Genomic DNA, 26,375 nt, shown 5'->3' on the forward strand with positions numbered 1-26,375 from the left:
CTGACTCAACGTGGGTGCCTGAGAGGAGGAGGAGGAGGAGGAGGAGGAGGAGGAGGAGGAGGAGGAGGAGGAAGGGGGATGATGAGGTCACTGACTCAACGTGGGTGCCTGATAGGAGAGAGGAGGAGGAGGAGGAGGAGGAGGAGGAGGAGGAGGAGGAGGAGGGGGATGATGAGGTCACTGACTCAACATGGGTGCCTGATAGGAGAGAGGAGGAGGAGGAGGAGGAGGAGGAGGAGGAGGAGGAGGAGGAGGAGGAGGAGGAGGATGATGAGGTCACTGACTCAACATGGGTGCCTGATAGGAGAGAGGAGGAGGAGGAGGAGGAGGAGGAGGAGGAGGAGGAGGAGGAGGAGGAGGAGGAGGAGGAGGATGATGAGGTCACTGACTCAACATGGGTGCCTGATAGGAGAGAGGAGGAGGAGGAGGAGGAGGAGGAGGAGGAGGAGGAGGAGGAGGAGGAGGAGGAGGAGGAGGAGGAGGAGGAGGAGGAGGAGGAGGAGGAGGAGGAGGAGGAGGAGGAGGAGGAGGAGGAGGAGGAGGAGGAGGTCACTGACTCAACATGGGTGCCTGATAGGAGAGAGGAGGAGGAGAGAGGAGGAGGAGGAGGGGGATGATGAGGTCACTGACTCAACATGGGTGCCTGATAGGAGAGAGAGGAGGAGGAGGAGGAGGAGGAGGAGGAGGAGGAGGAGGAGGAGGAGGAGGAGGAGGAGGAGGGAGGGGATGATGAGGTCACTGACTCAACATGGGTGCCTGATAGGAGAGAGAGGAGGAGGAGGAGGAGGAGGAGGAGGAGGAGGAGGAGGAGGAGGAGGAGGAGGGAGGGGATGATGAGGTCACTGACTCAACATGGGTGCCTGATAGGAGGGAGGAGGAGGAGGAGGAGGAGGAGGAGGAGGAGGAGGAGGAGGAGGAGGAGGAGGAGGAGGAGGAGGAGGAGGAGGAGGAGGAGGAGGAAGGGGATGATGAGGTCACTGACTCAACATGGGTGCCGGAGAGAGGAGGAGGAGGAGGAGGAGGAGGAGGAGGAGGAGGAGGAGGAGGAGGAGGGGGATGATGAGGTCACTGACTCAACATGGGTGCCTGATAGGAGAGAGGAGGAGGAGGAGGAGGAGGGGGATGATGAGGTCACTGACTCAACATGGGTGCCTGATAGGAGAGAGGAGGAGGAGAGAGGAGGAGGAGGAGGAGGAGGAGGGGGATGATGAGGTCACTGACTCAACATGGGTGCCTGATAGGAGAGAGAGGAGGAGGAGGAGGAGGAGGAGGAGGAGGAGGAGGAGGAGGAGGAGGAGGAGGAGGGAGGGGATGATGAGGTCACTGACTCAACATGGGTGCCTGATAGGAGAGAGAGGAGGAGGAGGAGGAGGAGGAGGAGGAGGAGGAGGAGGAGGAGGAGGAGGAGGAAGGGGATGATGAGGTCACTGACTCAACATGGGTGCCGGAGAGAGGAGGAGGAGGAGGAGGAGGAGGAGGGGGATGATGAGGTCACTGACTCAACATGGGTGCCTGATAGGAGAGAGGAGGAGGAGGAGGGGGATGATGAGGTCACTGACTCAACGTGGGTGCCGAGGAGGAGGAGGAGGAGGAGGAGGAGGAGGAGGAGGAGGAGGAGGAGGAGGATGAGGTCACTGACTCAACGTGGGTGCCGAGGAGGAGGAGGAGGAGGAGGAGGAGGAGGAGGAGGAGGAGGAGGAGGATGAGGTCACTGACTCAACGTGGGTGCGGAGGAGGAGGAGGAGGAGGATGAGGTCACTGACTCAACGTGGGTGCGGAGGAGGAGGAGGAGGAGGATGAGGTCACTGACTCAACGTGGGTGCGGAGGAGGAGGAGGGGGATGATGAGGTCACTGACTCAACGTGGGTGCGGAGGAGGAGGAGGGGGATGATGAGGTCACTGACTCAACGTGGGTGCGGAGGAGGAGGAGGGGGAGGAGGAGGAGGATGAGGTCACTGACTCAACGTGGGTGCGGAGGAGGAGGAGGGGGGAGGAGGAGGGAGGAGGGGGGAGGGAGGAGGGAGGAGGGAGGAGGGAGGAGGGAGGAGGGAGGAGGGAGGAGGGAGGAGGGAGGAGGGAGGAGGGAGGAGGTCACTGACTCAACATGGGTGCCTGATAGGAGAGAGGAGGAGGAGGAGGAGGAGGAGGAGGAGGAGGAGGAGGAGGAGGAGGAGGAGGAGGAGGAGGAGGGAGGGGATGATGAGGTCACTGACTCAACATGGGTGCCTGATAGGAGAGAGGAGGAGGAGGAGGAGGAGGAGGAGGAGGAGGAGGAGGAGGGGATGATGAGGTCACTGACTCAACATGGGTGCCTGATAGGAGAGAGGAGGAGGAGAGAGGAGGAGGAGGAGGAGGAGGGGGATGATGAGGTCACTGACTCAACATGGGTGCCTGATAGGAGAGAGGAGGAGGAGAGAGGAGGAGGAGGAGGAGGGGGATGATGAGGTCACTGACTCAACATGGGTGCCTGATAGGAGAGAGGAGGAGGAGGAGGAGGAGGAGGAGGAGGGAGGGGATGATGAGGTCACTGACTCAACATGGGTGCCTGATAGGAGAGAGGAGGAGGAGAGAGGAGGAGGAGGAGGAGGAGGAGGAGGAGGAGGAGGAGGAGGAGGAGGAGGAGGAGGAGGAGGAGGAGGGAGGAGGGAGGGGATGATGAGGTCACTGACTCAACGTGGGTGCCTGATAGGAGAGAGGAGGAGGAGGAGGAGGAGGAGGAGGAGGAGGAGGAGGAGGAGGAGGAGGGAGGGGATGATGAGGTCACTGACTCAACATGGGTGCCTGATAGGAGAGAGGAGGAGGAGGAGGAGGAGAGAGGAGGAGGAGGAGGAGGAGGAGGAGGGAGGAGGGAGGGGATGATGAGGTCACTGACTCAACGTGGGTGCCTGATAGGAGAGAGGAGGAGGAGGAGGAGGAGGAGGAGGAGGAGGAGGAGGAGGAGGAGGAGGAGGAGGAGGAGGAGATGATGAGGTCACTGACTCAACGTGGGTGCCTGATAGGAGAGAGGAGGAGGAGGAGGAGGAGGAGGAGGAGGAGGAGGAGGAGGAGATGATGAGGTCACTGACTCAACGTGGGTGCCTGATAGGAGAGAGGAGGAGGAGGAGGAGGAGGAGGAGGAGGAGGGAGGAGATGATGAGGTCACTGACTCAACGTGGGTGCCTGATAGGAGAGAGGAGGAGGAGGAGGAGGAGGAGGAGGAGGAGGGAGGAGATGATGAGGTCACTGACTCAACGTGGGTGCCTGATAGGAGAGAGGAGGAGGAGGAGGAGGAGGAGGAGGAGGAGGAGGAGGAGGAGGGAGGAGGAGGGAGGAGATGATGAGGTCACTGACTCAACGTGGGTGCCTGATAGGAGAGAGGAGGAGGAGGAGGAGGAGGAGGAGGAGGAGGAGGAGGAGGAGGAGGAGAGAGGAGGAGGAGGAGGAGGAGGAGGAGGAGGAAGGAGGAGAGAGGAGGAGAGAGGAGGAGGAGAGAGGAGGAGGAGAGAGGAGGAGGAGAGAGGAGGAGGAGAGAGGAGGAGGAGAGAGGAGGAGGAGAGAGGAGGAGGAGAGAGGAGGAGGAGAGAGGAGGAGGAGAGAGGAGGAGGAGAGAGGAGGAGGAGAGAGGAGGAGGAGAGAGGAGGAGGAGAGAGGAGGAGGAGAGAGGAGGAGGAGAGAGGAGGAGGAGAGAGGAGGAGGAGAGAGGAGGAGGAGAGAGGAGGAGGAGAGAGGAGGAGGAGAGAGGAGGAGAGAGGAGGAGGAGGAGGAGGAGGAGGAGAGAGGAGGAGGAGGAGAGAGGAGGAGGAGGAGGAGAGAGGAGGAGGAGGAGAGAGGAGGAGGAGGAGGAGGAGGAGGAGGAGGAGGAGGAGGAGGAGGAGGAGAGAGGAGGAGGAGGAGGAGGAGAGAGGAGGAGGAGAGAGGAGGAGGAGGAGGAAGAGGAGGAGAGAGGAGGAGAGAGGAGGAGAGAGGAGGAGAGAGGAGGAGAGAGGAGGAGAGAGGAGGAGAGAGGAGGAGAGAGGAGGAGAGAGGAGGAGAGAGGAGGAGAGAGGAGGAGAGAGGAGGAGAGAGGAGGAGGAGAGAGGAGGAGGAGGAGAGAGGAGGAGGAGAGAGGAGGAGGAGGAGAGAGGAGGAGGAGAGAGGAGGAGGAGAGAGGAGGAGGAGAGAGGAGGAGAGAGGAGGAGAGAGGAGGAGGAGGAGGAGGAGGAGGAGGAGGAGGAGGAGGAGGAGGAGGAGGAGGAGGAGGAGGAGGAGGAGGAGGAGGAAGCACATCACCAACGAGGCAGGATGCCCTCCAGGGGCCAGCCTAAGGGCAGCACATTGACTGCATCACACCCCAAAGCTCCACATGTGCAGGGCGCTGCAGTCTCTGCGCGTTATTCAAAAAGTTCTTTGGTGTGGGCCTTTTTTGAGACGAGTGCATCAGATCGCACCGCTGCTATTTGCAACATATGTCTCAAGCGTATCTCGCGTGGCCAAAACATCTCCCGCTTGGGTACCACATGCTTGACCAGACATATGTTGACCTGCCATGCAGTTCGTTGGCAAGCGTATCTAAAAGACCCACACCAAAGAACAAAGAGGATCTCTCCTTGCTCCTCATCAGCTGAGATTTCCAACCCCACTAGACCTTCAGTCCTCTCTGAGACCTGCAGTGAGAGGAATGAAGGTGTAGAATTAGGTGTGTCACAGCCAAGTACTTGTGGGCAATCTGCTTTTGGTACACCGACGTCAGATTGTACCAGGCAAATTTCCCTGCCCCAGCTGCTGCACCGCCGAAAGAAGTTTGCTCCCAGCCATCCACATGCCCAGCGGTTGAATGCTAGCTTGGCAAAATTGCTAGCACTTCAACTGCTGCCTTTTCAGTTGGTAGACTCTGCCCCCTTCTGTGAGTTTGTGGAATGTGCGGTTCCTCAGTGGCAGGTACCCAAACGCCACTTTTTCTCACGGAAGGCGATTCCGGCTCTCTACCGGCATGTGGAAGGCAATGTCCATGCCTCGCTGGACAGGGCGGTCAGTGGTAAGGTGCATATTACCGCTGACTCATGGTCCAGCAGGCATGGACAGGGACGTTACCTAAGTTTCACGGCGCATTGGGTGACTCTGCTGGCAGCTGGGAAGGATGCAGGACAAGGTGCAGTAGTGTTGGAGGTTGTTCCGCCACCACGCCTCCAAAATGCTGATTGTGACACACCTCTCTCCTCCACCCCCTCCTCCTCTTCTTCCTCTATGGCCTCTTCCTCGGAACCAGCGGTGCTCCGTAGGCGTTCAAGGGGCTACGCAAGTACGCAGGCCAAAAGATGCCATGCGGTGCTTGAGCTGGTGTGCTTGGGGGACAGGAGCCACACTGGGGCAGAGGTTCTGTCAGCTCTGCAGGGGCAGGTTCAGAGGTGGTTGACGCCACGCCAACTTAAGGCAGGAATGGTGGTTTGCGACAATGGCACCAACCTCCTCTCTGCCCTCCGACAGGGACAAATGACCCATGTGCCCTGTTTGGCTCACGTCCTTAACTTGGTGGTGCAGCGGTTCTTGGGCAGGTACCCGGGCTTACAGGATGTCCTGAGGCAGGCCAGGAAAGTCTGTGTGCATTTCCGCCGGTCATATAATGCCAGTGCTCGGCTGACGGACCTCCAAAAGGAGTTTAACCTGCCCAAGAACCGCCTAATCTGTGACATGCCCACCAGGTGGAACTCAACGTTGGCCATGCTGCAGCGGCTGCACACGCAGCAGAGGGCCATCAATGAGTACCTGTGCGACTATGGCACCAGGACAGGGTCAGGGGAGCTTGGTTTTTTTCCCCACGCCAGTGGGCCATGATCAGGGATGCATGCACTGTCCTGTCACCATTCGAGGAGGCCACGAGGATGGTGAGCAGTGACAGTGCATGCATCAGTGACACTGTCCCCCTTGTCCACCTGTTGGAGCACACGCTGCGTGGAATAATGGACAGGGCACTTGAGGCAGAACAGAGGCAGGAAGAGGAGGACTTCCTTAGCTCTCAAGGCCCCCTTTATCCAGACAGTGTTCCTGCATGCCCGCCGATCACACAGGAAGAGGACGAGGAGGAAGAGGAGGAGGAGGAAGATTGTGTCAGTATGGAGGTGGAGCCTGGCACTCAGCATCAGCAGCAGTCTTTAAGGGATCAGTCCCAAGAAACACATGGACTTGTACGTGGCTGGGAGGAGGTGGCTGCGGACCATGTCGTTCTTAGTGACCCAGAGGACTCCGGACCGAATGCCTCAGCAAACCTACGCTGCATGGCCTCCCTGATCCTGCAAAGCCTGCGTAAGGATCCTCGTATTCGTGGTATCAAGGAGAAGGACCAATACTGGCTGGCAACCCTCCTTGATCCACGTTACAAGGGTAAGGTTGCGGACCTTATCTTGCCATCGCAGAGGGAGCAGAGGATGAAACATCTTCGGGAGGCCTTGCAGAAAGGTCTGTGCAACGCGTTCCCAGAGACTGGGAGGTTACAAACTCCTGTTTCTGGACAACGTGTTGCTGAGGCTTCGGTCAGTCAAAGAAGGAGCGGTGGAGAAGGTGGCCGTCTGACCGATGCGTTCAGACAATTTTTTGGTCCGCAGCCCCAAGGTATGATCGGTTCCAGCAACCATCGCCAGCGTCTGTTTTACATGGTGCAGGAATACCTAGGGGCAAGATCAGACTTGGACACCTTTCCCACCGAAAATCCTCTGGGTTACTGGGTCTTGAGGATGGATCACTGGCCAGAGCTTGCACAGTATGCAATTGAGCTACTGGCCTGTCCTGCATCCAGCGTTCTTTCGGAACGCACATTCAGTGCTGCTGGAGGCGTGGTAACCGATCACAGGGTGCGTCTGTCCACCGACTCGGTCGATCGGCTGACCTTCATAAAAATGAATGAGTCTTGGATCACCACCAGCTACCAAGCACCTGATGCTGATGTAACCGAATAATTTTTTTTGAAATCTCAGATCCCTTCAAAGACTGCCTATGCTGATGCTGAGTGACTATCCCTGAGTAATTATCCTCTTCCTCCTCAATCATCACGCTGATAGCTTGTAAGAACATTTTTGGTTCTGGGCGCCACCACCAGTGCCTAAGGCACAATTTTTCAGCCCCTGTTTAACAGGGGCGTGTAATTACAATTTTTGATGCAATACTTTGCAGCAGGGCTCGTTCCTGCGTTCCAACTAGAGTGTCTGAGGGGTTGCAGTGTTGTGGCACCAGCACCAGTGCCTAAGGCCCAATTTTTCTGCCCCTGTCTAACAGGGGCGTGTAATTACAATTTTTGATGCAATACTTTGCAGCAGGGCTCGTTCCTGCGTTCCAACTAGAGTGTCTGAGGGGTTGCAGTGTTGTGGCACCAGCACCAGTGCCTAAGGCCTAATTTTTCAGCTCCTGTTCAACAGGGGCATGTAATTACAATTCTTGATCTAATATTTCACAGCAGGGCCCTGTGAGGGCTTACAGTGTTGTGGCCACAGCAACACCTAAGGCCCAAATTTCTGCTGAGTATATAGGGCAGGACCCTACTTTCAAACATCTAACTTACTAACGACTCCTACTTGCAAACGGAAGGAGACAACAGGAAGTGAGATGAAATCTACCCCTAGGAAGGGAAATTCTCTCCTGTAAGAGTTAATATGGGAAAACAATTTCTCCTTTCCACTGATGCTTTCCAATCCTTGTTCCACAAAAAAACCCAAATTTTCAAAAAACATTTTTCATTGGGACAAAAAAGTGAGGTGAAATCTTCTGAAGAGGAGGAAAGACAGCAAAACATATGTCACAGGGGTGATAACCCTTCCCTATGTTTTTCAAAAAGCTTAGAAAAGTTTTTTTGGCTGGAGCTAAACACGTTAAAAATGTTCAAAATTACAAACAGATTCTACTTAACAACAAACCTACAGTCCCTGTCTTGTTTGCACCGCCTGTATACTGCTGTTCAGAGTATATAGGGCCTGGTGGCCCCACACCTTTCCTTATTTTAATTTGGGTGCGGGGTTCCCCTTAATATCCATACAAGACCCAAAGGGCCTGGTAATGGACTGGGGGGGTACCCATGCCGTTTGTCTCACTGATTTTCATCCATATTGCCATGACCTGACATGACATTAAACCCGCAAGCAGTTTTAAATGAGATTTTTTCCTTTAAAAATGACATTTGGTGCAGGGACTGTTCTAAACATGGGAAACACGCGTCACTTTACAGGCATACTATAGACACCCCCCAGGTACGATATTTAAAGGAATTTCACTTTAAGCATCATTAAAATCACTGCTCCCGAAAAAACGGCCGTTTTTAAAAGTTTTTTTTGCATTGATACATGTCCCCTGGGGTAGGACCCGGGTCCCCAAACCCTTTTTAGGACAATACCATGCAAATTAGCCTTTAAAATGAGCACTTTTGATTTTGAACGTTCGAGTCCCATAGACGTCAATGGGGTTCTAACGTTCGTGCGAACTTTCGGTCCGTTCGCGGGTTCTGGTGCGAACCGAACCGGGGGGTGTTCGGCTCATCCCTATCAGGGACCAGTCATTTAAAAACTACTTGCAGCTATAATGAATTGTCGGGTCTCGGCAATACAGATAAGTCAGAAAAAACTGCATGGGGATCCCCCCCAAAAATCCATACCAGGCCCTTCAGGTCTGGATATTAAGGGGAACCCTGCACCAGTTTTTTTTAAATGCCGTGGGGGTCCCCCCAAAAATCCTTACCAGACCCTTATCTGAGCACACAACGTGGCAGGCTGCAGGAAAAGAGGGGGGGTAAGAGTGCCCCCCCCTCCTGAACCGTACCAGGCCACATGCCCTCAACATGGGGAGGGTGCTTTGGGGTAGCCCCCCAAAGCACCTTGTCCCCATGTTGATGGGGACTCATCCTGAGAGGCATGCCACCGAAAGCGCAGTGGCGATGCCCAAAATTTTAGTTCTTGTTGAATTTGTATAGGCACAAAGTTTCTGATCTGTAGACAGCCCAGATCATAGGCTAAAGAAGGCAAATTGAAACGCCCTCATGTGCCACCTGGCCCAAGGTACCACCACTGCCAACAAGATCTTCAAAGAGAATCCTTGGGCTGCGCCAATTCTGTAAGAGGCAGACAACTGTAGTTAGGTACTAGAAAAACTGGGGAGAAAGGCCCCCAGATGATTCTATGTTTTTGGCATCACTGGCTTGGCCTTGTAGCAGTATAGAAATTGTGCAAACATTTTCTCTTCTGAGATCTGTTCTCCATTGTCCACCCACCTGTCTTCTGGACCCACTGGTCTTTGGCAATTGTAGTCTCCTTCTGGAGGGTCTGGACAACAATCATTTACTTCACTTAGGCCCCAGCTGGAAGGGACTGGTTGGACTCACCTTTAAAAAATACTTTCCAGCCATATTAGCAGCTTGCTCTGGACTTATTTCATGTCAAAAGTAACTTTGAGATACCTCCATTGTGATATATTAAATCTGCAGCTTGACCTATAAGATTTGGCCTCCTGCACCCTCTGAAGTTCAGTGGGCTTGAGTGAAGGATGGAGGCTTCCTTTTACTAGTCTGTGGCTACATTCCAGACTTTTCCTCCTGTCATTCACTTAATTGCATTGTTCAGCGTTTGGCCAAACAACCTCCCATTATAGGAAATGTGGAAGGCTTGTGTAGAAGTTCCACCTGCCCTCTAGTGGCATAATCACAATGCTCTCCTAGCAGTGCCAGCACTTGTACTAGGTCTATCAAGAGCATCAACCAAAAGTCAGTTGCCAGGTTCCACTCTTTCCAGAAACTGTGCCAAATCTTGCAGTTTCCAATGTTGATGTAATGCCATTTCTGAAGTTAATATATTGAAGTTAACTATTGCTGGTTGGCAGGCAAAATCTGTCACTGGTCATCTGGCCATCAGGCTTGCACAGAATCTATACAGTTTCCTATTCCAGATGTGTTTCAGCATGTGTTTTTGATGCATTCTACATGCGTTTTGCCACTTTCCCGACGTGTTCCTATAAAGAAACAATGCAACATTCTACTATTGGCACTAGAATGTGCTGTACTGGTGTGAAATTAAGTAATTGGAATCAAAGTTACACTATCCATGCAGAAATAAAAAAAACGTACTGGCCTGCATCTGGTGTGAACAAGTCCATTGAAGGCAACCAAATAGGCAAAGACACTTGCTGCACCGGACACAAGAGGACAGCAACCACCTCTGGAAGTTCAGTGCATATACATACAGCAGCCATTATATGGATAAAGCTTAGGGAACCTGTTAATGTAAATTGGTCTTCTGACAAGGTCTGTCATCCTCCATCAATGAGCAATTTACACTATCAAAGGGAAAAGACCATCCTCCAACGAGTGATTTACGCTCTGCCATTATGGGTAAAGACCATCCTTTGTGAACGAGCAATTTATGCTCCATCATGGGTGTTGCTTGTGGTGTGGATATTTGCAGCATCCTTTCTGCAATAGCTTCCTTAATAGGTCTTATGCCCCGTACACACGGTCGGACATTGATCGGACATTCCGACAACAAAATCCTAGAATTTTTTCTGACAGATGTTGGCTCAAACTTGTTTTGCGTACACACGGTCACACAAAGTTGTCGGAATTACCGATCGCCAAGAATGCGGTGACGTCAACCACGTACGACGAGACTAGAAAAAGCCAGTTCAGAACCCTTTGGGCTCCTTTTGCTAATCTTGCGTTAGTAAAAGTTTGGTGAGAGACGATTCGCGCTTTCAGACTCGTGGTTTACAGATCGTTTTCTGCTGTTCAGTTTGTGCTTGTGGGTTTGTATCTGCTCTTCAGTGCGTGCAAGCAAACTACGCGCGACTTTGATTAGTCATTGTGTTCTTGTTTGTTACTGTTTTTCAGGTCGCTCTTCACAGGCCTTGCTGTTCTTCAGTGCATTCTGTTACTTCGCTCTGAGTAGCCGACCGTTTTCTAGTCATGTTGCGTATGCGTACTCCTCGTACAGTTCGTGCTGTGCGGGGGCTTGTTGGGGTCCTAACCTTGTCACAAGTCTAGTCCATGAACAGGGTGGGGAGGAGTTCATGGACCAAGAATTGGTTGCTTCAGCGTGACCAGTTCTGTCATATGCCTTTGCTCCGTGAGAATAATCCTGACGATTTCAGGAACTTTCTCCGGATGACAGACCCCGTATTTCACGGTTTGTTGGCTTTGCTGTCCCCTTATATTAGCAGGCAGGATACCTGCATGAGGCAAGCCATCACTCCGGAGCAGAGGCTAGTCGCCATCCTGCAGTACTTTGCGATAGGGAGAAGTCTGCAGGACTTGAAGTTCTAGACAGGCATCTCCCCCCCAGGCTCTGGGGATCTTTATCCCAGAGACCTGTTCTGCCATCATACAGGTCCTGCAGAAGGAGTATATGAAGGCAAGATTTTTATCCTTTAATATCACATTTTGTATTTAATATTTGATAATATATTGCATTTCTTTCCTCATTCCCCAATTACCATGATTGTAATATGCTGTGAATGTCCCCTTTGTCCTCATGCATGCTGGATTTTTAGGTAATTTTAGGTCCTTCATACATATTTGCCCTTCAATAACCTCCCCAGCATGGTGTCTCCTGCCTTATATTCACCTCATGTAGTCACTTAATGTATTTTATCAGCTCCATAGTAGTGCTTTACCCCAAACACCCCCTAAAATGTTTGGAAATTTTATTTTTGATTTAAAATCAGGCAGAGTGCCAGAGGTTTTTTTTGTGGTGTCCCCCAAAAATTTTTAGTAACCCTCCCTCCCCCAACTGCTAAGTCAGCTGATCCCAATTCTCTATTCTCAATCATCTATCTGCTGACTTTGCCAAACCCATACCCATCTCTTTAGTGATCAGATGTATGGATGAATTCCCCAAAGCATGTAGTGCAAGGGCCTGCCTGTATACTTTCAAATGGTACTGTTTAAAGTTTGTATACTATTATCTTGATAGGTAATAGCAGAATGTCCAAATGTGCTCAAATGTGTACAATGTGTATTTATATCTTTGTATGATGACACTTCTTACCTGTCCAGTGGGCTGCCAATAGTGTAACTAAGGAGGGGCTGTTCAAAGTAATGCCCATTATTTAGGCATTCATCTCTCAATGAAGTGGAGAGGGTTACCTGTCCAAGAGCCCCCCCCTATAATGTTAGAAAGGGCCCATGAGAGGGGGGGGGGGGGGGGATCTGATAGGTGTACCTTATACTTTGGTCTTTAAAAACTCCCTCAAATAAATGTTATCTTGATGTTGGCGTCTAATCTGCTTTCCATGTTTTAATGTGCAAAAAGACCAATTTTGTTTTCCTCAACAGTTTCCTTCCACGCCACAGGAATGGCAGACTGTGGCCATCCACTTTGCCCAGCGGTGGGACTTTCCTAACTGCGGAGGGGCAATTTATGGGAAACACGTCCACATCATCCCACCACCCAACTCGGGGTTGTACTATTATAATTATAAGGGGTTCAATAGTATTGTGATGTTGGCTAATTAAGAGTTCCTGTATGTGGACGTGGAGAAGAATGGCCGGACGTCCGATGGTGGAATCATCGTCCAGACAGTTTTACAGGCGTCTCCAGAATGGCAGCTTGGACTTGGCACCTCCAGAAGACAATGTGGAAGGACTCCCATTCGTCTTCATTGCGGATGAAGCTTTTGCGCTGGGGACCCTCTTATGCGGCCATTCCCAATGAGGACCCTCACCCCAGACCAGAGGGTTTTTAATTACCAGCTGGCCAGAGTCAGAAGAGTGGTGGAGAACACGTTTGGAATCATGGCCAGCTGGTTCCGCCTATTTCTTACACCCATACATATGGCAGAGTACAAACTGAATCACATTATCCTGGGGTGCTGTGTTCCACATAACTTTTTACGAAAACATTCTGCCAACTATGCTGGCTCAGTTGGGCCTGAAGCCGGAATTCAAAATGAACCAACCCTGACGGCGCTTGAAAGTGTCCGTCCTGGCTTGCCCTCCCTGAGTGCCCGTGATGTCCGGCTAAGATACCTTGAGTTCTTTGCGGGTAGGGGGGCTATCAATATGCCAGACAATGTGTGAAACCTTTATCAAAAAAAAAAAAAAGCAAATCTTTGGTGACATTTACTGCTTGTGTTTGTTTTAGCTGACCCTGACAGAAATGTTGTGAGTCCAGAAAATGGCGTGATTGTGTAACCTTATACAAAGCACTGTTGGGTGTTATTTACTAAAGGGAAAGACACTTTGCACTACAAGTGCACTTGAAACTGCACTTGTAGTGCAAAGTGGATTTGCCCTTATGAAATAACACCCATTGTCACAGAAAGCAGCAATTAGAGCACCACAAAAGTGTTGTAGCGTTGAGACAATTATCCACACATTCTTGATTAACAATCTTTTTAATACCTGCCCAATCACATGTGCATTTTGACAAGGTTTTTAAAACAAACCAACATGTTTGTTGTATAACAATTTTTGGGGTGGAATTTGAAAAAGTAGAAATGTCCTTTTAAGATAAAACAGGCATGTTTAAAACCAAATAGAAAAGACAAATCTTGAACTTACAAAGTTCACATTTGTTTGAACTTGAAGGCAATATCAGACACGAGTATTTAGGAACGGCGTTTGATATTGCGGTCATATGGGGTGAATTCACCCCAGGAAAAGCCAAATTTTTAAGATGCACACCAATGTATGAATGTCAACATGTGCTAGCTGCCATCATAGGGGATAAGGGACATGTTTTGGGGGAGCAACCCCTTCCTCTCAGCTACATTATTGAGGAAGGGGTTGCACCCCCAAAACGCGTCCATTGATCTCCCCTGATGGCAGATAGCACATGTTGACACACTGTGCATCTTCAAAATTTGGCTTTTCTACAATTTGCAAAAAAATGTTAACATTGTAGCACACCATAAAAGAAAGGGCTTCGGAGGGGATTTAAACTCTCCCCAAAACACCAATGTTTTTATTTTTTTTAACATCATTGATGTTTTTTCGTGATGTTTTCCAATGCAATATTACACCCCATGATCTCCCCGATTAGGATCCACAACATCACAATCACCTAAACAGATAGAAACAAAAAAAAAAAAAAAAAATTGTATTATAAATATGCCGGCATCCATCTCTTACCTGAGCCTGTGGTCGCAGACACTCACCTGTTGTGGTGACTAGTTCCACCATGTCTTCTTCCTCCATCTGCTCTGCTTGTCTTTAGGGTATTTCCCCTTCATCCAGAATTGGGGTGTCTCTGGTCTCCTCGGATGAGGGGTGTCCTCAGTCTTTTCTCCCCTATGTGAAAAAAAAAAAAAAGGGTATACTTAACACAGATATTTGATGGCAGAACTATAAATACGAAACATTGCTTGGAAGTGGGGTACAATTGTCGATTTTGGCAGAGTTCCAAGATGTAGAATTTTGAGTGTCCTTTGTCAAGTGTGAATACTTTGCCTGTCTTGTACAAGCTTCACAGATGGAGACCACCCTATAGTATACACTGGAGCACCTGTGTGGGCCCCCTAATAAAAAGGGTGTTCTTGTGTCCCACACTAGTGCTCCAGTGTCCAGATGTGAAAACTGCTGCCTAGTGTCCTCTCCTTACAGAGTTGAGTTTGCATTTCATTCTAATAACACACACACACACACACACACATCTACACAACCAAATTAGTTTCATACAAGTAGGCCCTAAAAAAATGTGGTCAAATGCATATGGCCAAAACAATGGTGTTTTATATGCCGAAATAAATGTTTGATACGAACGAATAATGTGCCCATGAACATGAAAGTTGCCGTTTTAAACTGTACAACAGTTCCTAAAAGCACATGGAGCAGCACGAACGTAATAAACATAAAGAATGGGAACACAGGACAACTACTTATTTTGCAGCACTCTCCGGATCTTTCTGTACTGCTCATGTTTTTAATTTCAGGTCCGACCACCCCTTCCTGAGCTGATCTTTGGATCGTTGTACCCCAAAATTCCGGTGCAGGCTCTTGACCACTTTCACCATTATCTTGGCCTTTCAGACATTGGGGTTGGGGTAAGGTCCATACTTTCCATCATAGTCGGCCTTCTTCAGGATGTTCGACCATCTCCAACATCTCCCCAAAGGACATTTGATGCCTTTCTCCTCCTTCTGGATCCAGACGTTGACAGCTCCGGGCTTTCCTCCCCCTCATTGCTGTAATTAGCACACACCTGCTCTGACTCAGCCATGTGCTCTTCCCCCACTGTGCCAAATGAAAAGGGGCGGGGAATAGACTAGAAAGAAAGTCAGGGGTGGGCGAAGTTACACGCATGCGCAGTGTGTATAAAGTGTAACACACGTGCGTAGGGAGTACGATCTGTGAGCAGAGGAAGGAGCATCGGAGGCGCTGATTGTGATAACGAAGGCAAGAGCCAAACTTGGGCCTATACTGCTTCTAGATTGAGGCCTATATTGTAACAAGATTAGGAGAGTTTTGCCTGACATTAGGGTTTGTCTTGTGTCTTGCAGTGAAAATGGATATCTTGAAAGATAACGACTTTATGGCAGTCTTCATTGATATATGTTCAGGGAGCTGCCCTGTCTGTGGCAGATAAACCACCCACATTATAAGAACCAAACAAAGAGGAAGGCAGCACTGGATCAATTGCTGGAATTTGTGAAGACGGTGGTCCCCACGGCAGACATCTATTTGAAGATCCTAATTGGTGGCCTGAGGAGCACTTATCTAAGGGAGGACAAGAAGGTCCAGGATTCCCAGAGATCTGGAGCTGCAGACGACATTTATGTCCCCAGGCTGTGGTACTATGACAGGCAGCATTTTCTGGCAGGTCAGACTGAACCCAGGCCAGCACTCTCCAGTCTTCCTTCCACGCTTCCTTCCCCCCCCAGCTGAGTCTTCTGACGCCCCACCTGGGCCTTCCAGGCAGCAACATGTGGAGGGGCCCAGATTGAGCCAGGTATAGCATTCTTTTAAATATTTCTGGTTGTCCAGTCAATGATGTTAACTAGATGTTAGCTTGGAGTACCAATTTATGATTGTGATTGATGATGCAAAAACTAAAACCATGTCTTTTTCATACACAGGGAAGTCTCAGCCAGGAGGTGGCCAGGCCAAGCAGGCTGCCTGATATCCAGGTCCCTCCCCTATATCCGCAAAGAAAGTGGCAGGAAGAGGAGTAACCTGGAGGAGGCTGCCATAGGCCTCTTTTGGAGGGCTACAGAGGCCCTGAGAACCCCCCACACTGTGGAGGAGGACTTTGCTTGCATAACTGCCTGCAAAATGCTGCAGATGGAGTAGGGTCAACGACTCCTGTGTGAGTCCTTAAATTTTGGAAGCTCTCAAGGGGTTGAGGGGCCAAATAACATCTGATACCCACATTTGTGATCCTCCTCCTAAAATATTATGGAGTAAAACTAAAAATAAAACAAAGATCAGCCTTGAAAAAAAAAAAAAAAAAAAAATTAAAGTTACGTACCGGTAACGTCTTTTCCAGTAGTCTTTCAGGACAGCCACCATGAGAGAGATAGTCTCCTCCTCTTCCTCTAGGAAACACTGCGCCAGCCCATAAATTCTTACTTCCCCCTGCCAGACCTCAGTATATTCCAAGATTACCTCCGGTCAGCTGGGGAGACACAAGAACACATTAATAACATACTATTCCATATCATTATCATGCTGCGTTCTGGTCTTTTATAAGACACCCCAAAATTTCGGGTGGGTAACTAGGGCTGTCCTGAAAGACTACTGGAAAAAGACGTTACCGGTACGTAACTTTAATTTTCCCCTTTCGTCTTTCAGGACAGCCACCATGAGAGGATGAACGAGCACTTACCAGTTAGGGTGGGACTACAGCTTGCAACACCTTTCGCCCAAAGGCTTGCTCACTAGCCGACACCAGGTCCACTCTGTAGTGCTTAACGAAAGTGGAATAGCTGGACCATGTTGCAGCCCTGCATATCTGCTCTGGTGTTGCTCCAGCCTTCTCTGCCTGAGAAGCTGCCATAGCTCTAGTAGAGTGTGCCCTTATACCCATTGGGATTTCTTTCCCTGCTAATGTATAGGCCTGGCCAATGGCTACTCTGAGCCATCTGGCAATAGTGCGTCGAGACGCTTTGCATCCTTTTCTGGCCCCAGAAAACAAAATAAATAAAGAGTCTGACTTTCTAAACCTCTTGGTCAGCTCTAGGTACTGAAGGATACATCTCCTTACGTCCAACGAATGAAATTTTAATTCCCTTTCCCCCCGAGGGGTTGGGACAAAATGAGGGTAGAACTACCTCCTGACTTCTGTGAAAACCAGAAGCAACCTTAGGTAAAAATGCTGGATCAGTCTTGAAGATGAGCCGATCTGGAAAAATAACGCAAAAGGGAGGTCTAACAGATAAGGCCTCAATCTCGCTGACTCTGGCAGTTGTCACTGCTACCAAAAAAACTGTTTTTAACGTAAGATCCTTTAGTTGACATTCCTCTAAAGGTTCAAAGGGGGTTCCCGTCAGGCCCTGTAAAACTAAAGATAGGTCCCACTTGGGAAAGGGAGGGCCCTGAACCGGTCTTTGTCTAGACAGAGCCTTAAAGAATCTGACCACCCAAGGGTTGGTGGCCAGATGCTTTTCTAAATAAGCACTGAGTGCTGACACCTGACCTTTAAGGGTACTTATGGATAAACCCCCATCTGCCCCGCACTGAAGGAATTCCAACACCGTTGTGGGACTGTGTACCGCAAAGGAGCCTTCCGCACACCATTCATTGAAACGTACCCAGACCTTTTTATAAATCTGGCGTGTTTCCTTCTTCCTGCTGTTGAGGAGGGTGGAGATTAATTTCTCAGAAAAACCCCTAGCTCTTAGCATACCCTCCTCAGTAGCCAGGCCGCTAACTGCCATTGGTGAACCTGTGGACAGAGGACTGGGCCCTGTGAGAGGAGATCCTCTCGAGGTGGCAGGAATAAGGGAGGTTCGACCACTAGTTGCTTGAGTACTGAGAACCAAGCCCTCTTTGGCCAATGTGGTGCTACTAGAATCAGGGACGTGTTTTCCATCTGGAACTTCCTGAGAACTGCCGGTAATAATGCTGGGGGCGGGAAGGCATAGCAGATTCTGAAATGCCAGTTCTGGATCAATGTGTCGACCCCTCGCGCTCCCTCCCCTCTGTTTAGGGAGAAAAAAACAAGGGGCTTTCGCGTTGCTTCTTGACGCGAACAGATCTACTTCTGGAGGACCCCATTTCTCTGAAATGAGATTGAAAACCTCCTGGTTGAGGATCCAATCGCCCTCTCAGTTTGGTTCGGCTGAGAAAATCTGCTATCACATTCTTTTCTCCTCTCAGGAAGACTGCTGAGAGTGAGAGTGTGAATCTCGGCCCAGTTCAGAATGTCTGATGCTAAGGCTGACAGGACTCCGCTTCTCGTGCCGCCCTGTTTGTTTACATAGGCCACGGCGGACGAGTTGTCCGACCGCACCTGAACATGGTGGCCCCGTAGCTCCTCCTTGAAGAACCTGAGTGCTAGCCCGATTGCCCTCAGCTCCTTCCAATTGGACGACCTTCTTAGTTCGTCGCCCTCCCAGGTGCCCTGTGCTAAAAGGGAACCCAGATGCGCCCCCCAACCCTTGCCGCTTGCGTCTGTGGTTACCACCTGAGAAACTGGGATGAACCACAGATGACCCTGCGACAAGTTTGAGACCCTCCTCCACCACCAGAGGGATCTCTTTACTTGGGGTGGAACCTGTACCAAGGTGTCCAGATCTTTCTGACTGATCCCACACCCTTAAGACAAAGGACTGTAAGGGACGAAAGTGCAGACCTGCCCATTGCACTGCTGGGAGGGTAGCGGTTAATAGTCCCAGGACCGACATCAGAACTCTTATGGAGACCTGACTGCTGCACTGGAGAACAGCCACTGCCCTGTCCAGTTTTTGTACTTTTTCTGCTGGAAGAAACACTCAGTAGCGTTGAGTCCAACAGATAGCCTAAGTACGTGATGCGCTGAGAGGGAATCAAACTGGATTTCTCCAAGTTCATTAGCCACCCTAGACCTGTAAGAACTCTTTGTTAGTTCTAGATCTCTGACTAACTGCAGTGGACACGGTGCAAACAGGAGCAGGTCGTCCAGGTATGTGTCTGGAAACCTGGGAGAAGGCAGCATCTAACTTGGGACTTTTATTCCAGATAGATGTAGGATCATCCGAGAATGGAAATCTCCTTTTTAAGGATCTAGAAAAAAAAAAGGGTTTCCTTTCGGGATCCTGCCACTCCTTTTTAATAGTTTCAAACAGTACCTCATGTACTGGAAAAACTTTCCTCCTTTGTTCCCCTAAACCCTTGTACATTTGGTCATGAAGGGTCAGGGGTTTCCTGTCTTCCTGAATACCGAGGGTTGTATAAATAGCCCCTAAGAGGTCCTCTACCTCTTCCAGGGATAATTTATATCTGGAGGATTTCCTGGACTCCCCGTTCAGGTCCTCTCCCTCTGAACCATCCTGGGAATCGGAGGAGGAACTGTCTGGTTGTCTTTGTTCCACTCCGGAGGGCCCTGGAGCTTCCACTGCCCTAACTGAAGTTGCAGGTTGGGCAGGAGCAGAGCCCTGAGGCGAGGTTGTATCCTGGGGGACTGGACTAAAGGGAGGCTGAAACCTTTCAAATAAGGCTTTAAATGAAGAGAAGGTGGACGAAAGCTCCTTAACCGAGGCTGCAAGTCCTGACTCCTGTTCAGAGTCCCTCTCCTTAACAAGGGAGTCTATGCACTCCCTACACAAGACCTTTGTCCATGTTTCCCCTAAAGTGTCCCTGCAAGAGGCACACCTCTTAGAGCTATGTGCAGACCTAGACTTCTCTGTAGCTTTCTGAAATGCATGAAAAGAAAAAAAAAAAAAGTCACTTTTTTTTTTTTCCTCAAAAAAACAAGGATACAACCCTGGGAGTGCACAAGACCCTCCTTAATATGTGGGGATCTGAGCCTCCCTCCCCTGACCACCCAGGGTGTCTGCCCCCCCATGACAGGAACTATACATGGAGGGACAATCCTAGATAAAGAGTACTCTTCCCCAGGGCACTCTTACCTTAGGAAGGCTGGAGGTAGTGTCCGTTGGCTGAGCATCTGCTTCCGACATGACTTGCAGGTGGTTGCTACTACCGAGTCCCACGCTGCCTGTGCGCGTCCCAGACTCGTCTCCAGCCTGTGCCTGGCTTCCCTATCAGCGCCGCGACCCGGAACCGGAAGTCGTGGGTCAAAGGCAAGCACTCACCCTTCCGCCGGAAATGACGTCGCCCGGCCCGCCTAGTTCAAAAAAAAAAAAAAAAAAAAAAAAAGCGGTCTGTATGGAATACAGGGAAGGTGAATGCTTGCCTGCTGCAGCCCTGTAGCTGCGATAGGGAGTCCCCCCAACCTGAAGCCGCACTCGGCTAGGAAGTGGTGGCAATAGAACGAGGGGTAAGTCCCCCCTATGCCCTAGGAAACCCCTGCTCCCATTACAGGCTCCAAAAAATATAAACAGCCGCAGTCACCCTGACTGAATGGCCTGGTTCCTTGCACAGTGTCTCCCCACCGGAGGAAACACTAATACTGAGGTCTGGCAGGGGGAAGTAAGAATTATGGGCTGGCGCAGTGTTTCCTAGAGGAAGAGGAGGAGACTATCTCTCTCATGGTGGCTGTCCTGAAAGACGAAAGGGGAAAACACAGCTTTTTAAAAAAAAAAAAAAAAAAAAAACAAAACGCAAAAATAATTGTCAGATGTGACAAATCCAAATATATTGAGGGAGTCCCGATAAATAAAGAAATACGTTTGTGAGAAGTCTGAATATCAGCAGCAAAACTACTTCATTCTTCTCACATTATAAAGGAAAAGAGTGCGCTGTATTAAACCATTTTTTACATTGCAGCCTGACGAAAGTGCTGTATCCATTGTGAACACTAATTTTACCAGACCGAGCTGTTCCATCTCAGAAATTCTTCTGAGCATGCGTGGCACTTTGTGCGTCGGAACTGGCCACACACGGTCGGAATTGACACGGTCAGGTTTTGTTGTCGGAAAATTTTATAACCTGCTCTCAAACTGTTGGAAAATCCGATGGAAAATGTCCAATGGAGCCCACACACGGTTGGAATGTCCGACAACACGCTCCGATCGGACATTTTCCATCGGAAAATCCGACCATGTGTACAGGGCATTAGAGTTTTGGACAACCACATACTTGTGAGGCAACCTGTGCAATTTCATTGCCCTGTCACTGCAGACTGCATGCAGGCCCAAAATGCACCCTGAGCTTGGCAAGGCATCTATCATGCTGACATAAAACGCATGTGCCAATTTCCTGGATTCTGTCCCTTCACAGGGTAAGTGGAAACAACTCCTTTAGAGTGTATTGACCACATACTTAATGAATGTGACAACCTGTTAGGTGTCATTCTGATCACAATAAGATGATCATTGGTGGGTCTTAGGTTTTGGAGCGTTTGCGTTCAGGGTTTCTGCTCCTAAAATAATGCAAAACACCTCCATTTGCATATTTTCCTTGGGAAACTAAGAACCATGTCCCACGTTGCCCCCTCCTACCTTTGCTAACCTTCTGTGCCGCTAACAGGTGTGGCAAGCTCATATTTGCACAAAATATATGGAGAAAAGCATATTACCTCTCACCAAAAAACATGGAACCCGGTCTCTTAAAAGCCATCTGCCTTCATCCACTCACTTCACAAGTATCTGTAGCTGAGCTTCAAACAGCATTTCCAAAGGCAGAGATCAGGCACAGTCAGAGTCAAAAACCAGTCAGACCGTCAAACCCACAGAAGTACACAGCATAGCAGGGGAGCCAGGACAGTACATCCAGAGACAGACAGGAGACTCGGCCAGAATCTAAGGTAAGTCTTTTACCTGGCAGGACTGTAGAAAGAGGGAGAGAAGCCCTCCCAACCTCGAAAATCATGGAGGGATGCAGCAAACAAATTACTTACCAACATGTGGCCTGGAGCATGACCAAAAAAAGGACATCTTAGTTGGGGGGAGGGGATGTCTTATATTCAGCTTGGAACATGTGGTCATTGGGGGCTCCAAAGGAGGTATTTAACCCTTTATGTGCTGACGGGAGGATGAGCCAGGAAAATACATTTAAGAGAAACTTTAGAAATTTGTCAAATATGACTACTATGGCTAGCATTTAATATACCAAAAATATGAAATGCTCAAAAAGGCTTCACATCTTAATGAATGTGACTCAGGAATAAGGTTCAGTCATAAGTGAGCGCTTTAACAGAGCAACAGAAATGTATTGAGTACAGTTAAAAGGACCTAAATATGGAAATACAGCCATATATCAAGCAAATTTATAACTTGGTCAAGTACAAAATCAAATAGAAAAGCCAAGACTTATAGCAATAAATAGGTGACTGGATGTATCCAATAATTATCAGTTTAGTTGGGCGTGGGGCCATCTGGGTAACTGTTTGTCAAAAGAGTAATTTTACCAAGTGACCTTCAGGAAGGAAATGTAATAAACTTTGTCCAGCAGGTAGAAAGGTGCATCTGCCGCCAGAAGAATTTGTGAATCATATTTCTGGCAGACGCTGCCATGAAAAGACCAAACATACCAGAAGGATGACCTACAAGAGATACTCTGTCAACCAGCTATGCTGAGTTTCCAGTTTTGTTACATAAAATCAGGAGGAGGAACACAGAGCTCAGCCAGGTAAGAAGTGTAATTTTAATCAGAACTATCATATAAAATATGGAAAATGGTTGTCTCAGAAGATATTAGTGACACTTAAAACATTCTCTCCAAAATTGTGAAATCCCAGAATGACCCACAATAACTGAGTGATGTCATAAGAACTAAACACTCAATAGTCACATCCCTTTTCAGGCTCCTTAAAAACATTTTAAAATGTATTTTCCTGCTCAAGGTCATTTTTATGTTCTCAGCAAGACCTCATCGCATCAGACTGACAAGACTTCATGAAATGAATTGAAGTGAGCGTTCAGTGAACTTATGTAAAATGTTGTACTCTGGTTTTGGTGAGAGGGAGACTTTCATAGCAAGCTATTCAACATTGTTCAGCCAATTGTTTTGTACAGATTGGAATATACTTGTAATAGGAGTTTTAGATAAAATGATACATTACTTAGCTACCAAAATCATATTTCCTTTTGTATTACATCACACAAAATTACTGTCTCAACTTTTATTGCTTTTTATGTATTGCTAACTATTTTTTCTTCATCAGACTGATCATGGCAAGCCTCCAATGGCTATTCTGTCTTCTGTATACATTGTATTACATATTACTGAACTGAAGCTCCACTTCTTGCCCATTTTGTCAGTTTTTCATATTTAGGTTTTATATTTATTAAATACACCTCATAAACCTCTGCAGTATTATCAGAATGTTCATTAATCCATTGATTGGTTAGATGAAAGTGACCTTACCTTAATGTGGTGGGAATTCAGCAGTGATGAAGTTGGATTTGTTTCTCTGAGTATTCGGTTCCACGGCAGATCAACGTCACCAAATCTCCAGCTATGCTGTAAAATATGAGTATACCGGAATCTCTGGACCTTTCCTCCATTTTAACTATAAAATGGGAATTTTTTTGTTTTAGAATATTTATTTTTTACCTGATTGTAGACTGAATCACTAATAAGAGGGAGCACTAACCAGATAATGTATTGAGGAAAAAACAATGTAACATTGGCTGTAGGTAGGTTTTTATACCTTCTAGTAATATGTACACCAATGGATTTAGTTTAAAAAATTGCAAGTTAGACTTACCGGTAACTTGTTTTCCAATAGGCTTTCAGGACAGCACCCGAGAGATCATGGCTCCTCCTCCCACAGGAAACACCTCAATTAGGTCTTTAAATTGGAATCCTCCACGTTGCCTCATCAGTTGTTTGTAGAGAACTCCAGCCCCAGCTGCAACACATAAGAGACAGTTATATCATAGTATTACAGCATTAGCATAAACAAAGGGCGGGTTACTGCTGTCCTGAAAGCCTATTGGAAAACAAGTTACCGGTAAGTCTAACTTGCAATTTTCCAAATCGTCTTTCAGGACAGCACCCGAGAGGATAATCGAGACTTACTCCATTTAGGGTGGGACAACAGCCTGTAAGACTTTCCTTCCAAAAGCCTGGTCCCCAGCCGTCATGAGATCTAACCTATAATGACGGGCAAAGGTTGTCAGACTTGTCCAAGTAGCTGCCTTACAGATTTGTTCGGGGGTGGCGCCAGCTTTTTCTGCCCAACTCACCGCGGAAGCTCTTGTAGAATGAGCCCGGACATTTAATGGACTCTCCAGACCTGTAAGGGAATAGGCTTCTGAGATAGCCATTCTTAACCATCTGGCAATGGTTGCTCTAGAAGCTTGTCTTTTTTTATTACCGGAAAATAAAACAAACAGAGTATCTGAACATCTAAAGTCTTTAGTGTTTTCCAAGTAACTCAAGACTGCTCTTTTAACATCCAGGGTATGGAATTCTTCTTCCTTCTTACCCAATGGATTAGAACAAAAGGTAGGAAGTATTATTTCCTGAGTTCGATTCTGGATCGAAGCGACCTTCGGCAAAAAATTAGGATCCGTCTTCAGAACAATTCGGTCTGAAAAAATGGAAAAGAAAGGCTCCCTGATTGATAAGGCTTGCAGCTCACTGACTCGAGCTGTTGTAACAGCCACTAAAAACACTGTTTTCAAAGTAATAAATTTCAGGGAGGCTAAATTAATGGGTTCAAAAGGTTCCTTGGTCAGGGCCTGTAGAACAACCGATAAGTCCCATGCTGGACAGCTTTTGATTACCACTGGTCTAGACCTGGTAAGAGCTTTGAAGAATCTTATTACTAGGGGTTCTGATGAAATGGATTTTTCCAGGAATACCCCCAGCGCAGCAACCTGAACTTTGAGGGTGCTGACCGCTAAGCCCTTGTCCGCCCCTTCTTGCAGAAACTCAAGGACAGAAGAAATTTGTTTTGGAGATCTGTCAGATGCTGTGCACCAGGAGTTGAAGATTTTCCAGACTTTGGAATAGATTGCTCTTGTAACCTTCTTTCTACTAGACAGAAGGGTAGCTACCAACCTATCCGAGAAACCTTTCCTCTTCAAGAGCTGCTCCTCAGTAGCCAGGCCGTGAGCTTTAGTTTTGCTACTTCCTGGTGAAATAGAGGACCTTGTAACAGAAGGTCTTTTCTTAACGGAAGGTGCCAGTAAGGTTCTTGTTGCATCTGGAGAAGGGATGAAAACCAAGGCCTTTTTGGCCAGAAAGGAGTGATGAGAATCACTGTTGTCTCCTCCTTCCTGATTTTCGCTATGACCCGAGGGATAAGCTGAAACGGGGGGAATGCGTAACAGAGGTGAAACTTCCAATCTTGTGCCAGAGCATCCACTCCCAGTGATGTCTCATTCCTGTTCAGGGAGAAGAAGCGAGACATTTGCGAGTTTTCCTGGGTGGCAAAGAGATCCACTCTTGGGCGCCCCCATTTCTGCACTATTAACTGGAAGACTTCTGGATTCAATTGCCACTCTGCTTCTAAAATCTGGTTCCTGCTTAGGAAATCCGCTACTCTGTTTAGGGTCCCTTTTAAATGGACCGCGGATAAGGATAGAGTATGGAGCTCTGCCCAACTCAGAATGCCTTTTGCCAAACTCTGCAGAACTTTGCTTCTGGTTCCCCCTTGTCTGTTTATGTAAGCCACCGCCGTGGCGTTGTCTGACAGGATCTGAGTATGTTGCCCCTGGACTTTCGCAAAGGTCAGTAAGGCCATTTCTATAGCTTTTAGTTCCCTCCAATTTGAGGACCTCAGGGCACCTCGTGTCCCACGAGCCCTGGGCCCACCGGCCGCTCATATGAGCCCCCCAACCCCAGGAACTGGCATCTGTTGTCAACCTCACCTGAGTTGGGAAGGACCATAACAGCCCCTCTGAGTACCTTGTCTGGTTCTTCCACCACCACAGACTTCTTTTTACTGAAGTAGGGATCTTCACTAATGAATCTAGTGAATCCTGCTGGTGATTCCAGGTTTTTAACAGGAAACTTTGCAGAGGTCTGAAATGGAGCTTTGCCCACTGGATGGCCGGAATGGAAGAGGTCAGGGTTCCCAATGCTGACATAACCTTCCTGATGGACAGAACTTGATTGGACTGTAGCAATGACACTACTTGAATCAACTTTTTCTGTTTTTCCTCTGGAAGAAAAATTTTTTGTTCTAAAGAGTTGATACGGAAACCCAGGAACAACACTTCCTGTGAGGGAATCAGATTTGATTTTTGAAGGTTTAAAATCCACCCCATGGATTCTAGATGAACACGGGCTCTGAGCAAGTTTTCTTGAAGACCTTCTCTGGTCTGGGCAAAAAACAGCAGGTCGTCCAGATAAGGAATAACTGAGATCCCCTCTAGACGCAGAGGCGCCAGAGCTTCGGCCATTATTTTCGTGAAGACCCTTGGGGATGATGACAGACCAAACGGGAGTGCTCTGAATTGCA

The sequence above is a fragment of the Aquarana catesbeiana genome, linkage group LG01, assembly GCF_042186555.1.
Source record: "Aquarana catesbeiana isolate 2022-GZ linkage group LG01, ASM4218655v1, whole genome shotgun sequence".
In the NCBI taxonomy this organism is placed as follows: Eukaryota; Metazoa; Chordata; class Amphibia; order Anura; family Ranidae; genus Aquarana; species Aquarana catesbeiana.